The 14,607-nt window shown below is 38.7% G+C and overlaps 2 pseudogenes; one reads left to right on the top strand and one right to left on the bottom strand.

Annotated features, from left to right (window-relative positions):
- The first annotated feature begins 4,028 nt into the window (after positions 1-4,028).
- LOC137222979 (nucleolar protein 10 pseudogene) lies at positions 4,029-5,029 on the top strand (annotated as a pseudogene).
- Positions 5,030-5,449: 420 nt separating this feature from the next.
- On the bottom strand, positions 5,450-6,332 carry LOC137223098 (small ribosomal subunit protein uS2B-like; annotated as a pseudogene).
- Between the last annotated feature and the right edge of the window lie 8,275 nt (positions 6,333-14,607).

Raw genomic sequence — 14,607 nt, 5'->3', positions numbered from 1 at the left:
TTTGTCAGTTTGATTACTATGTGTCTCAGCATGTTTCTCCTTGGGTTTATCCTGCCTAGGACTCTGCATTTCCTGGACTTGGGTGACTATTTTCTTTCCCATGTTAGGGAAGTTTTCAACTATAATCTCTTCAAATATTTTATTGGGTCCTTTATCTCTCTCTTCTTCTTCTGGGACCCCTATAATGCGAATGTTGGTGCATTTAATGTTGTCCCAGAAGTCTCTTAGGCTGTTTTCATTTCTTTTTTCTTATTCTGTTCTGCAGCAGTGAATTCCACCATTCTGTCTTCCAGGTCACTTATCTGTTCTTCTGCCTCAGTTATTCTGCTATTGATTCCTTCTAGTGTATTTTTCATTTCAGGTATTGTATTTTTCATCCTGTTTGTTTGTTCTTTAATTCTTCTACATGTTTGTGCTTTAATTCTTGTAGGTCTTTGTTAAACATTTCTTGCATCTTCTCACTCTTTTCCTCCATTCTTTATCTGAGGTCCTGGATCATCTTCACTCTCATTATTCTGAATTCTTTTTCTGGAAGGTTGCCTATCTCCATTTCATTTAGTTGTTTTTCTGCATTTTATCTTGTTCTGTCATCTGATACATAGACCTCTGGCTTTTCATTTTGTCTATCTTTCTGTGAATGTGGTTTTCATTCCACAGGCTGCAGGATTGTACTTCTTCTTGCTTCTGCTGTCTGCCCTCCTGTAGTTTTAATGAAAATTCAATTTAAATTGTGGTGGTTGAAGGAAACCAATTAAGCTGCCTCCCTTTACCAGTGACAGTAATTGAATCTTTATTTGTGTAATTGGGCCCAGCAATGTCTTAATTAACAAAGGGTTGATCTGAGTCCGAGATGACATCTTACCCTTTGGCTGTTGAATTCTGTCTTCTTCTTTGTCAAAAGAAAAATAATCAAACATGTTAGAATGATTAAATAGGAACTCTGCCTTTCAATCTAACCTTTAGGCTCCTGGAGTTAGGAGACATGGACATTTCCTCTTGTAAATTACGTTCTAGACTGATTAATTGATTATTAAATGGGTGAACTGATCTTGAGTGGAAAAGGGATGAGAGATTAAGTAATACTATTTAGTAAATATTAAAAGGAATTGGTCCAGAAAGTAGTTAGATACCATGCATTCCTACTATGAGTTAACTCAAATTATAAAGCCATCTCCCATTTTCCCAAGGAGAAGGTCCAAAATGAAGTTTGTGGCTTTTTTACTAACTATACCATGTTAATATTTAATTATAAATACATAATTGTAAATTAACTTTTAATATTTAATTTCTTAAATAAGTTATAAAATATTCAAATTTACTCATATAATTACCTTATTTATATAAAAATATGCTTTTCCACATTTCTTGAAAATATTTTATTCAAGCTTTTCATATATATCTTACAAAGTAGTATCATCACCCTCAGAGTTTCTTGTTGAATCCTCTTTGTTGAGAGAACATAATTTTGCCAGATTTTTTGAGATAGAACATGTGTTGGATCGGTATGTGTTATTCTCACTGGAAAATTTACCCTGAGAGTATACAATCAGAAAACATTAATACATCATTTTATATTGTCCTATGTACATGCATTTATGATCTCCAAAACATAACCACACTTTCTGCTTTGCTTTTTAAGTAAATTTTAGAAGCCTTGTTTACAATCAAACACTTAAAATTGTGAAGTCATCCCAGTGAGAGTAATGAAGAAATATGTATTAAAGTTTCTTCTTGTTTTTTTCACCAATTTATTCAGTTAATCATTTAATACTAATATTAACATATGTGGCTTCAGACTGATGTGTCTTCTTTCCCTAACTGTATTTGATTAATCAAAATTTAGTAAATTGAGAGAAGGTCTGCCATAACTAGACTTTGTAAGACCTTGGATATAAGATAACTATATCCTCTTATCTGAGGATTAAAATTTTAGGAGGAAAAAGCTTTGGCTTATAATTGAGTATGCCCAGCAATAGTAATAAGTTTCAGTTCATAGAAATTTTATCATTGTTTTAAAGCAAATTCATACTATCATTATTTCTGAATTCTACATTCAATTTTATTTTGTATTTGTATCTGAAACTGATTATGATTAGCAAAAATTATAACAGGCGACTTAGGAAATTCTCTAAAGGTGTTCATATATTATATAAAAAGTGATATACACACTACCCACTCTCTTGTATTAGACCGAGTGTCCTGTGGAATATACTTCTCCTTTTGTGTAAGGTCTTTTTGCTGAGAGAAGTAAATTATTAGCAATGATATGTGGAAGCAATTTAATTCAACCTTAACCTTAGGGCTTTTCCCTTTAAATGTAGTAATGTCTAAATTTGACCCTATGTTAAGAAATTATGTTTACCTGTATATTATCAACTTTTACTACTGACAGGAAACAAACCCAAAATTTGTTTTCCACAAGACACATTTTTTATTGATGTGGATGTAACTTGAAACCTGTTCTTTGCTGGGCTCCACTGAGCTCATCCCAGCTTCGTGAGTCCTCTCACACCTGTATCCATTCTAAAGGAGGAGCCACCATCTGAGACATGATGTTCTCATGGCAGAGGACAACTGCTTAGATAGGACAGAGCCAACCCAGGCAAAGCATTTAAAGCTTCTATTTGGACAGGTGTATGTCACACCTACTCACACTCCATTGACTAAAGCAAATCTCATGGCTAAGCCAATGTCAATGGAACAAGAGGGTGTATTCCCTACCAATGGGGAAGCATGGCATGGGTGGGGAGGAGACAAATAATTGTGAGCAAATAATAAATCTACTCTAGCCTGTTAACTGATAACTAAATCATTTTGCTGAGTGTCTTTTAATTTGTAAAATTTGCTTAAGCATCATTAGAATTAAAGCTAATGTAATTGAGTGTGAAGGACATACACTGCTTTTGAGTACCTACAATGGCCATGAAATTGGATGAAGATCAATCACATGAAAATCGTATAAAAGTTGAGAGAAGACACTGAATATATTTTCTAATGTACTTATAGTTTCTCATGATGCCATTAATAATAATTTCCTTTATGCTTTTTAAATTCTCAGGTAATTTTCATGTCTAAGGTCTATTTGGAAGTTTTTCTACCCTGTCAGTGCAGTATCCAAGTCTGGTTCTCTTCCAGCTCTCCTAGAGCTTCTAGGAGGTATTTAATTTCCTTTAGTATTTCTGCTAAAGTAGTTAGACTAAACTCTTTTCTATATATATCCTACGGAACGGATATGTAGCTTCAAGAAGTTAATGTATAAGAAGGTACATAGCATATGGAATGCATTCTAAAAGTCACATCCTTTTTTAGTCCTATGATTTCATTATGAAAATGTTGATATATTTGCTACTTTTAAGAAATACTTTATCGTTAACTTTTGCCATGATGTCCTCAAATTCTTATGAACAGCTTATCCTGATTTTTCTCATTGTCACTGAAAGCCTGGGAGTGATAATGAACATAAGAAGAAAAACAATTTTCCCACCACTCTCTGATGATGTCTCTAAGCCAATCATATGTCCTAGATTATCAGAGGCAATTCCCATTTAAAATATGCTGCTTCAGGGCTTCCCTGGTTGAGAGTCCGCCTGCCGATGCAGGGGACACGGGTTCGTGCCCTGGTCTGGGAAGATCCCACATGCCGTGGAGCGTCTGGGCCTGTGCGCCATGGCCGCTGAGCCTGCGCGTCCGGAGCCTGTTCTCCACAATGGTAGAGGTCACAACAGTGAGAGGCCCGCGTACCGCAAAAAAAAAAAAAAAAAAAAAAAATGCTGCTTCACTTCCCCATAAGTATAATTTTATATATGACATCTATTTTTCATGTTTTGGTTCACAAAAATATGCTACCCTTGGAGCTTCCGGGTTGGTGAGCATGGAGATTCAGGGAAAGGGGTGCCCTAGGAGATGGCATGAAATCTCCATGCCCTTTCCCATTACCTCGACCTATGCCTCTCTTCCATCTGGCTGTTCCAGAGTTATATCCCTTTAAAATAAACCAGTAATCTAGTTTTGGGTTCTGTTCCCAGGTTATGTGTTCCTTCTTAGACAAATTGACAGAAGAATTAGGAGAGGATACAGAAAGAACAGTTTATGATGATTAAAAATTTGCCACCAAGAAAGCCCCTGAAAATATAGGGCTCACACATATGATTGAACCATTGTTTCTCTGGGCATATATTCCTGGATTTTTCATGGCTATAAGACTCTGTCTATCATAAGACTCATGAAATGCATGATAAATCCATTTGCTTATGAAGCATATGGGAATAAAAGATCCAACAGAAGATAGAAGAAACTCGTGCATAGAGTCCAGTTAAAGAATTTGCCAAAAGTTAACAAAGGGCTAGCACTTAACTGAGGAAGAGGAAGAGGAGCAAAAATCTACATAGAAGAAGAAAGTTAAGAGCCTTCCTAATATTCTTTCTTACCAGCGATGGTTTTAAAGTTACATTTGAGAACGCTGACTTTCAAGGAGACCAAGAGAGTGAAGAATTTAGGCTTTTGAATTCACCTGTTTCAAAAATTAGTGAAAAAAGCAAGAAGCAACTAAGATTCTTAGATTCTTCATGAAAAAGGGGAAGAGAAAGAACTGGAAGGAAAACCAAGTAATGCAGAAAATTTTGAGTTCAGATGGTAAAAAAGATGGGGTTGAAGAGGTCAGGAAGTAGCACAGACTTCTCCACCAGGCGGAAGCAGTAGGAGAGACACAAGGAGAACCGGCAGATGGTCCTCAAGCCCCAGTTATATGTGATCAAAGCAGGAGAAGAACTCGGAAGCTTCAGAGACTGCCACCAACCAGAAGGAGATGAATAAAACCCTTGAAGTTCGTTTGAAACTTGAATCAGAAAATGGGACATTGAGTGTATCAGACACTACAATTGGCAGTAAACAATTGACATTCACATTAAAGAGGTCTGAATAGCAGAAGCAACAGGAGACTGAGAAGCTGCACTGACAGGAAAGGAAAACACTTCCTGGTTCAGCAGGTCACCTGAAGTTAAGACACAGAAGAGGATGGCTGTTTCTTTGAATTTGGAAATGATCCTACTTGTGATTTGAAAGGAGGACCTCTCCCCCAAATTGATCATGATTAGAGTACATTAAACACAGAGAGGGGAACGTACAATTTTAATGTTTTGTATAAATTCCAGATGCAACTAAAAAGTTAAAGATTTGACAACTTGTCCCTATGCCTTATGGGTCACACTTTGAAACTGTACCCCTTCCCCCACCAAAGTGGTCAGTGTGTCGCCCCCAGGGTGCTTTTGGTAAGTTGCTGCTCCCCATAAACATGGTCATTTTCCCATGGTTTTAATCAAGTAGGCCAGGTTGTTATTTTTTAACAATGTAATATGTGTGCCATGAAATGGAAGGTTATCCTGTGCTAAAAATGAAGCTTGATCATGCTCTGGGAACTTCTTTTCTTGCAATACCTGCTTCCATTCACTATCTAGTCAGTGGCCCAAGCAGTGGGAGCTACAGACCACTCTTCCAGCGGCAGACTGAGCTCTCCATTCTTCAGTAGGGAACTGCCGGATAGCACAGAGAGCACCTGCCAACCTTCAGACCAGCCTGGGACCTGGGATTGAGTAGCAGTAAATTTGGGAGCTGGAGCAGTTCATTCATCCTGAAATTCCTCCTTGGTTACAGCTTTTTAAGCAGCCTGATCTTCCTTTTCAGTCTATTTCAGACCTCTGAAGGAGTAGGATTAGGTGTGACCTCCCATGGGTGTTCACAGGAGAAGGTGCCACGTATGTGCAGAGCTTCCTTGGCCAGCATCTACCACATCAGACTCACTAAGTGAGCCCCTTTGTTGTTATAGGGGATGGTCTCTGTCCTTCCTGCTAGAGCCTTCACATAGTGCAGAGGACAGTCTGTGTTATACTGAGCGACTGTAGGCAGGTTAACATAAGATGCCTCTGTGAGAGGCTGGTGGTCAACCCTCGGATCAGTAACCACCAGAAATCATGACCCCCAGAAGGCTGCCTGGATTTGGTTGGTGAATATTCCAGGAGTTAAGCGGCCAGCAGTAGGAGTGGCTCCAGTGACAGCAGCAAACTTCAGCACAGCTCTATCACCAGTAATCTTGGAGGATATGATACCGCTATCAGCTGAGTTTTCAATGGCACAAGCTGCCAGCAAAGGCTTCTAAGCTTTTCCCAGTTTCTCTTCACATTTATGATGTAGATGCCACTGCCTTTTTTTTTTTTTTTTTTGTAGATGTACTGTTCCATTTGGAAGTCAAGGTTTTTGCCACCTAAGTGGGTTCCTGCTGCAAGGAATTTGTGGACATCCTCCTCCCTCATTAGCAGAATATCAAGGACTCTGGACATGGTGAAAATTTCCATTTACCTTATGATAGGAACCCAGAACAATGCTGTATGGACCCCTCTATGGGTAGTGCAGAAAGGTGAGTTGTATTTTGATTTGTATTTTTATTATTATCAACTTGCACATTTTTTTCATGTGTATTGTTGGTTTATATTTCTTCATTTGTGAATTATCACGATGTTTTCCCATTTTTCTTTGGAGACTTTGTCTTTTGCTAAGTTGGAAGCATCCCTTATATATAGTACCTAGTTTCAACACTCATCCTCAAACGTGTTGCTAAAATACTTTCTCAGTTTGGGGCTTTCTTTTTAAAATTCTTTAAAGGTATTTAACAAACAACTTTTATTTGTATTTTTAATAGTTTTTGACCAAAAATGAGGTACTGAAAATAGATTTTCAGGAAAACTAATTTAGCAGTGGTAGGCAGGGTTGATTAGATAGGGAAGGCTCAATTAAGATATCAGTTCATAATGAAAAAGTGAGACAAGTTTCTGCAGTCAGAAGCCGGAGATGGAAACAAAACATAATGAATAAGTATCAGATGCCTTTTAAGGGAAGAATGATAGGAATTGGTTCAATGTAGCATCTAAAGAGATATGAGTTACAGATGATTCCAAAATTTAAGACTAAGAAAAATATATCAGTGCTAGAAACATAAATGTTAGCATGCTGCCCCATTGTTTTTCTCAAAGTTTGTTTTCTTTGATTTTAAGTAAACTGAGTTTAAGGTGACAACAATCTACAAATATGAACACTGAAGAGTTGTTAGGAATTTTTTTCTACCACATCTTTGATAAGCATTCCAAAATAATGAAACTCAAATTCATGTTTGGTTTTATTTCATTATAACCATTATTTGTGTTGTTAGCTAGTGGCCACCAGGTACAGAGGATTTTCTCAGTCTTCCCTCTAACTTACTGCTATGGTTGTGTTACTCCTCCTGTCCCATACTGGTCCCATATTGGTCCCAAGTCACAGGTGTATGATCTGCTGTGACATGAGACTCCAGTCTCTACTCTGCTTCCATCCCTTCCCCTATGTTCCGGAATTACCACCCACTACATATCTAAGCCCAAGCTTACTACATATGTGGAATCATGGGCAATGGCAAATGGCTTGGCTGATCAGAAGCCTGGAAAGAGAAAGATTAAAAGATCAGGTTCAAGGAGGTCTGAGGTAGAGGCATGTGGATGGACACAGGAGAAGGGGCACATGTGGAGAACAAAAAGTAGCACTGATACATTGCTGTCTCTTGGTACAGGACTGTGACATCTTGCCTATAAAAGGTTGTCATAAGAATCCCATAGAGAGGAGTCTCTGCTACTTTCTCTGTCCATCTGACAATCTCTTATCCACAATCCAAAATCCAAAGATTTCTGACATCCAACCGTTATTTTTTTGCAAATTCATTTGGCAGCAGAAATTTACTTGAACTGACATGACGACAGTATAGTTTCAATTATTATTAATAAAGCCAATAAATTAAAGAGCCCAGATGTCACGTGATTTTCCAATACAGTAAGGATTACAGTGGTGAGAAGAGCACCCACATTACTAAGAACGCAGGTGGTGGCTCTTTTCTGCGGGCTGGGGCAGGAGAACGTGCTATAAGACTAAGCTCACTGGTAACAGTAGAAATGAATAAAGTCCCCAAACAATAAAGGCCAGTGGTGTTGCTTAACCATCAAAAGCCTGGTGGATGCAACTGATCATAATGACTCTCATGTCATCTATCACTGTCGCACCCAGTGCCTCTTCCTCAGCTCACATCTATGGCTGCAACGAAGATCCTTTACAAACAGCTTATGAAGGGGTTTGGGTTCATGAATGGTAAGCTGGGGGTGTGGGTTCAAGACAGAAATAGGTGGCAACAGCACTATAGCCTCATTCAGGGTAAGACAGAGACGATATGAAGTCATCTCAATGAGAAGAGGTCCAGACAGTACCCTGCTCACCCATTTTGTGTGGACAGAGAAGTGGCGCAACCTTAGAATATGTATGGAATAACACACAGTGGGAAATGGCTTGGCTGATCAGGGGACTGGAAAGAGAAGTGTTGAAAGACCAGTTCCAAAGAGTTCTGGGTAGAGACATGGGATTGGGCATCTGAGAATGGTCACTCATTGTGGAGATGTTCATATCACATGTTAATGCCCACCAGAGATCTCCACCATGAAAGCAGAACTAAACATCCTGGTAAATAAAACTGAATTGTCCAGTTTACACAAGCCAGCCTCTGGCATCAGCCACCCTGGTGCTGACCCAGTGGACACAGAAAAGAAGTTTCCATGATGACAGAGTTGGAGGCTATGCAACCATGTGGGCTCCTACTTGCCAAAGCCACAAAATGTCCAATGTGCCAGCAATAGAGACCATTGCTGATCTGTTCACATGTCACCAAGTGGTCACGGGAGGCCAGCTGAATACATTGGACTCCTTCTGTCTTGTAAGGTATAGTGATTCATTTTGATAAGAACAGACACATATTACAGTTATGGAATCGTTTTTCCTACCCATGATACCTAGGGTCTAGCACCATTGTCCTAGACCCTAGCACCATTGTCCTAGGGTCTATAAAACATGATTCATCACTACAAGACTCCATGTAATATTATGTCAGATCAAAGGAACCATTCTATAGAAAAGGGGGTTTGTAGATGGCCCATGACATGATTCACCAGACATATTACACACAGTGCCATCCAGAAGCTTCTGGCCAGATACAGAAATGGAATAGCCTGCTGAAGGCTAAGCTGAAGGTCAGAGAAGATACTTTACAATGACTCCATTCCTTCAGGACTTAGTGTCCACTTTAATTCAAAGGCCTTTATATGATGGTGTGTCTCCAGTAAGTAGAATGTATAAGTCCAGAAACCAAAATGCAGAAGTAGGATTAACCCCACTTATCATCACTCTCAGTGACTCACCTGGCAAATTTGTGCTTCCCATCCCTGCCGCTCTGGGTGCTCTTCCATCAAAAAGAAACATTTCCACTAGGACACAGCAAGAGCCCTTACTGAACTATCAGCTAAGGGTTGCCTCCTAGACACGTCATGTTCCTCTTGCAAATGACCAGAATGTGAGTGGAGTTAGCACACTGGTAGGAGTAATTGACCGTTTTTCACCAGTAGAAGTGATACAAAGGGGGCAGGGAACAATATATCTGATATTCAGATGATCATTGGGGCACGTCTTGGTGTCCCCTTCCCAAGTTTTGGTGGTTAGTGGAAAAGTTTAGTAATATTTTTCTGAGAAAAGCGTGGTGACCTGGGGCTCAGAAACCTCAAGGATGGTGGTCTGGGTCACGCCAAGGAATGATAAATGTCCTTCCCTGAACCTCTGTCTCAAAGTCTGATTCCTGTAGAACCTAGCCTGAGACTGCATGTTTATTTAAGAGCGACACCTCAGACATGGCTGGAAATGTCATGTACTATATGGTATAAATACTGTATTCCTTTTTTAAAATATGAAAAGCTTTTAATTCTAAAGTGTTGTCAGCCCCAAAGTTTTCAGATAAAGGATTTCAAACCTGCATTTACCGAATAAAATAGAATAGGGAAAAGAGGCTATAAGGATTAGATTATGGTTCTTTTGTGCATCTTTTATGTTTGCTTATGACCAACACTTCCACACTTTGTCTTCTTTCTTCTTTGCAAAAATCAGTCTTCCTCTACCACTGCCTGACTCAGGAATCTTCCATAAGCCTGGCTTTCCAAGAAGGTTCACTTTTCCTTCTCATGTAATCTCCAAACAATGACATCTAGAAGACCTAATGTTCATCTTTAAATTTTTATTAGATTATATCTTTCCTAGTACAAATATTTAAGTATTTTCCAAGGAATACCCTCCTCAAATTTTCTAAATTAAAAATAAGCAAGTTATCTGCTACTAACAGCCCGGGATTATATAAAGTTTTCTCTTTGACACGTTACAAAAGTTGCTTGTCAAGGATGAAGAGTAATGATTAGAATGAACACTTACAACTAATGACTAGGATTATACATTCTATCTATATTTCTCAAAAAGATTGCTTCCTTGTAGACACTACAGTGTTTGAAGTGTTATCTGGCATTATAGCTCCATCAAGTGGTAAAATTGACATGAAACTGTAGGATTATATGCTTAGTCTCCAAATGCATTCAGTTTAATTTCCATACTCGAATTCCTATCAAGGCTTTATTTATAATTAAATATCACCTCATTTCAAAACACAACCTGAGCTATTCTTAATTTGGAAATTCTGATGATTTATTTATGGACAAAGATGGAGTATTTAGTTTTTTGGCGGGGGGTAAGGAAACTGAAGAAATCACATTTTCCTACTATTTATTTTGATTCTTTACTATCTGTAAATTACACTTGGCTACTGGAAATGGCTATTGTCAGGCCTCAGGTCCTCGCTGACTTTTGGCCAGAGGCAATTCCTTACCACGTGGGCCTCTCCATATGGCTGCGCACAGTGTGCCATCTTGTTTCTCTCTCAGGGCAGAAGATCCAGGAGAGGAGGAGAAACAGTGAGAGAGCAAGAGCAAAATGCAAGTCACAGTCTTTTTGTGACCTAATCTCAGAAGAGACATCCCACCACTTTCACTGTCTTTTCTATTCATTAGAAATGGGTCCAGTGTGCACTCAAGGGAAGGGAATTACACTGCAACGTGAATACCAGCTGGCAGGGATCACTGGGGGCCGTCTTAGAGGCTGCCTATCAAAGTGCTTTCCTGAAATAAATGCAAACCTGAAAAGCTCATACTTTTTAAAAATTCAAATGTATTATCATTCATTCATAGACACTAATAATTTTATTATTAATAATAGGGTTTACTATGCTCCAGGTACTATTCTAAATGTTAACCACATATTTACTGATTGTCAACTCTCTAATCCTTGTAACAACCATATAAGGTAAGTATTATTATTATTCCCACATACAGTTGGGGAAATGAAGGCACAGAAAAATTAAGAAATTTGTCAGAGTTTGAAACTAGGCCATCTGGCTCCAAGGAGAATATAGTGTTTAATGTGCTCTCTACGTGCCGTACAACAGAAATCGTAAATTGGAGATGAGGAACACCATTGAAAATAAAGGTAAAAACAGAATTTCAGCAATGATTCTCAGCTTCCTATTATTCCAACTGATAATTTAAAAATATAAATACAGTGACCCCACTTCTGCCTCACCTTCAATAGCCCTAGTTTAGGCTAATATCCTGGTATAATTGTTAATGATTCTTTCACCCTCAAAAGCCCACATTTAGATACTAAATTATATATATTTGTATTTATATATATATGCTTTAAAAGTGTCCCAACACTTCTGAAGACTACCACACATTTCATCAACGGAGAAACTTCAGTCGCCCCCTCATACCTCCAGGTGATTCTGATGTGGCCCTAAGGGTTGATAGTCGCATTTTAGATAGTGAAAGCTGTAAGAAAAGTAATGGTACAATAATATCACAGAGAGTTTGCCTTGATTAGGGAGCAGCACAAATCATTTAGCCAACTCCCACACAAATCTAGAGGCAGAAACTCAAATATATTGAAAAACTTAACTATAAAAATATCATGTTGTTTTTAGAAGTTGTCTATGACTTTGTCTTTTAGGAATGCAATGTAAAATGCGGGTCTGGTTAAGTTGATTAATTTTTTCAGTAAAGATATCCCAACTAGACAGATTATAGTCCAAGATTTTTAAGAAATTATTTTAGGTTGCCTATGTATATTAAATTGAGTTGCTAAGCAGGCAAATGCATACATGATTAACAAAACATTTATTTTTCAAGTTAGTAAGGACTAAACAGACTAAAAATTGTTGAAACAGATACTCAAAAGTAAATGTATAGAAAATAACTAAGAACACGCAAATTTTCAGATACTGCCATAGCAGAGAAAGGTTACACTTTGATCTTTAGCCAGAAGAGGGCATTACATGACTACCATTTGGTGGTGTGTTACTATATGTTTTTTTTAAAATCTAGAAAGACTAGATCTATGAAAAAAAAAAGAATGATAACATCCAAAACTATACACTGAAATTATTTAATAAAAATAATTTTCCAGGGACTTCCCTGGTGGCACAGTGCTTAAGAATCCGCCTTCCAGTGCAGGGGATGAGGGTTCAATCCCTGGTCAGGGAACTAGATCCCACATGCATGCCACAACTAAAGAGCACATGTGCCGCAACTAAGGAGCTGGTGAGCTGCAACTAAGGAGCCCGGGAGCCACAACTAAGGAGCCTGCCTGCCACAACTAAGACCTGGTACAACCAAAATAAATAAATGAAATAAATAAATCAGCTCATTTAAAAAATAATAATAATTTTCCAAATGATTCTGCTTAAAGTAGTCAGCTTTCTTTTTACCTGAGAATTTAATAAACTTATTATTTCATTATACCTATGGTCACTATGTTTTATTACAGCCAAGGATTTAAGATGGAGGAAGATCATTCATTGTTAAAACTTACAGGACCCTAAGACCCCCCAATTCGAATTTCTTCATTTTACAAATGATACAGCTGAAGTTCAGAGATGTTATGTGGCATGCCTGAGATCCCCAGGGCTGGCACTGTCATCTGAGACTGAGTCTCCTCTAACCATTCCCCTGAGATCCACCCTTCTATAGTCTCCAGTTCACCATCACATCAAAGCACCACCCCAAAGGCTGACATGGGGGGCTGAATGATTCATGTCAGAACTTCCAGCAGCACTGACAACACGAAAGGAAGAAGGAGCAACTCACTTGTAAATATGGAAGTTAATACAATTTAAATATAAACATTTTCCATTGTGACCATACCTAAGAACTGTTTCTAGTAGAACAAAATTCTCCTCTTTTCAAAATGAAATCAAAATGCTTCTCCTTGAAAGGGACACAAGAGAAGATAGCAAGCTCTACATTACTTTTCCTGCTGGCCCAAATAATGTTGGCAATAGTATTGTAGAACCAGATGTCAGCAATCAGATTGTCTCTCTTACTTATAAACATTTTATAATGAAGAATCTAAGGCCCTTGGAGGTTAAATTATTGGCTCAAGGACACAAACCTGGCAAACGCCAGAAGTGATGGCTCACTTAAGGTCTGTGGAAGGCAGAATTCTATGATGTCCTTTTCCCCAGTGTTGTTTCCCTGATTAAATTACCTTATGAGGCAAAAGGAATTTTGCAGATGCAATTAATGTTACTAATCAGTTGACCTTAAAATAGAAAGATTATCCCAGCGGGCTTAATTTAATCACATAAGCCCTTTAAGGGAGGATAATTTTCTCCAGCTATGGGCAAAGAGGACCTCAGATGTTTCCAGAGTATGAGAGGAATTGGATGTGAAGAACTAACATTTTCCATCCTTGAGATGGAGGGCCCAGGTGGTGAGGGAAGCCAAGACTGAGAGCAGCCCCAGATGATAATGAAAGGAAGGTCTATAACTGTGAGTAACTGAATTCTGCCAAGGATATGAAATAAATTTGGAAGCAGGTTCTTCCCAGAGTATCCAGGTAAGACCCCAGCCCCAGCACCTTGGTTTCAGCCCTGTGGGATCATAAGCAGGGAACCCAATTGAGCCCACATGGAATTTTGACTAACTGTAAGATAATAAATGGATGTTCTTTTAAGCTGCTGAATTTGAGTGATTTGGCATATAGCAATAGAAAACTAATACTAGGACTAACTTGAAAGCAGAAAGTATTTGAGATTTTAAGAAAGAGGGACTTCAACCTAAGGATTTTCTTACACCAATGATAAGAGAGCAGAGAAGCTAAATGCAGCACAGTGAGGCAACTCTGATTAGCAGCTACAGAAAGCTACTGCCACCCCAAGGTCAGAGGACAGTGGGAAGTAGGCTACTGGAGCCCATGGGTTGGATTCACACAGCAGCAGCTGGAACCAGAGAAGCCTCTCCAGGGGGTACTTGAGGCCATTGAAAGAGCTGTGGTAATTGCAGGACCCACAGCCTGAGGCATAGGGAGGGGGTGAGTCTTCCTTCTTCCGCCTTCCAATCTTCCCAGAGTATCTCCCATTGACTAGACCCTGCTGGATACTTGGTGATACAGGAGCCTGAGAAACAGCATGTAAAGGTCAGCATCCTGCCACACAGAGCAGAGCAGGGAAAGGACAAGAAACAGGTCTATGGCAAACAGACCCAAAACAGATACAGATAGTGTCAGAACCTTCAAGAAGACAAGGCAGTTAGAGTTCAGGAACTGTGCCAGGTTATTTATATGTGTTATCTCTCTTAGTTCATACTTCGTATGAATAGCTTCTTTTTTGTATTCTTATCTTAC

The sequence above is a fragment of the Pseudorca crassidens genome, chromosome 4 (genome assembly GCF_039906515.1).
Source record: "Pseudorca crassidens isolate mPseCra1 chromosome 4, mPseCra1.hap1, whole genome shotgun sequence".
Lineage (NCBI taxonomy): Eukaryota > Metazoa > Chordata > Mammalia > Artiodactyla > Delphinidae > Pseudorca > Pseudorca crassidens.
This window is presented reverse-complemented; position numbering and strand designations above follow the sequence as displayed.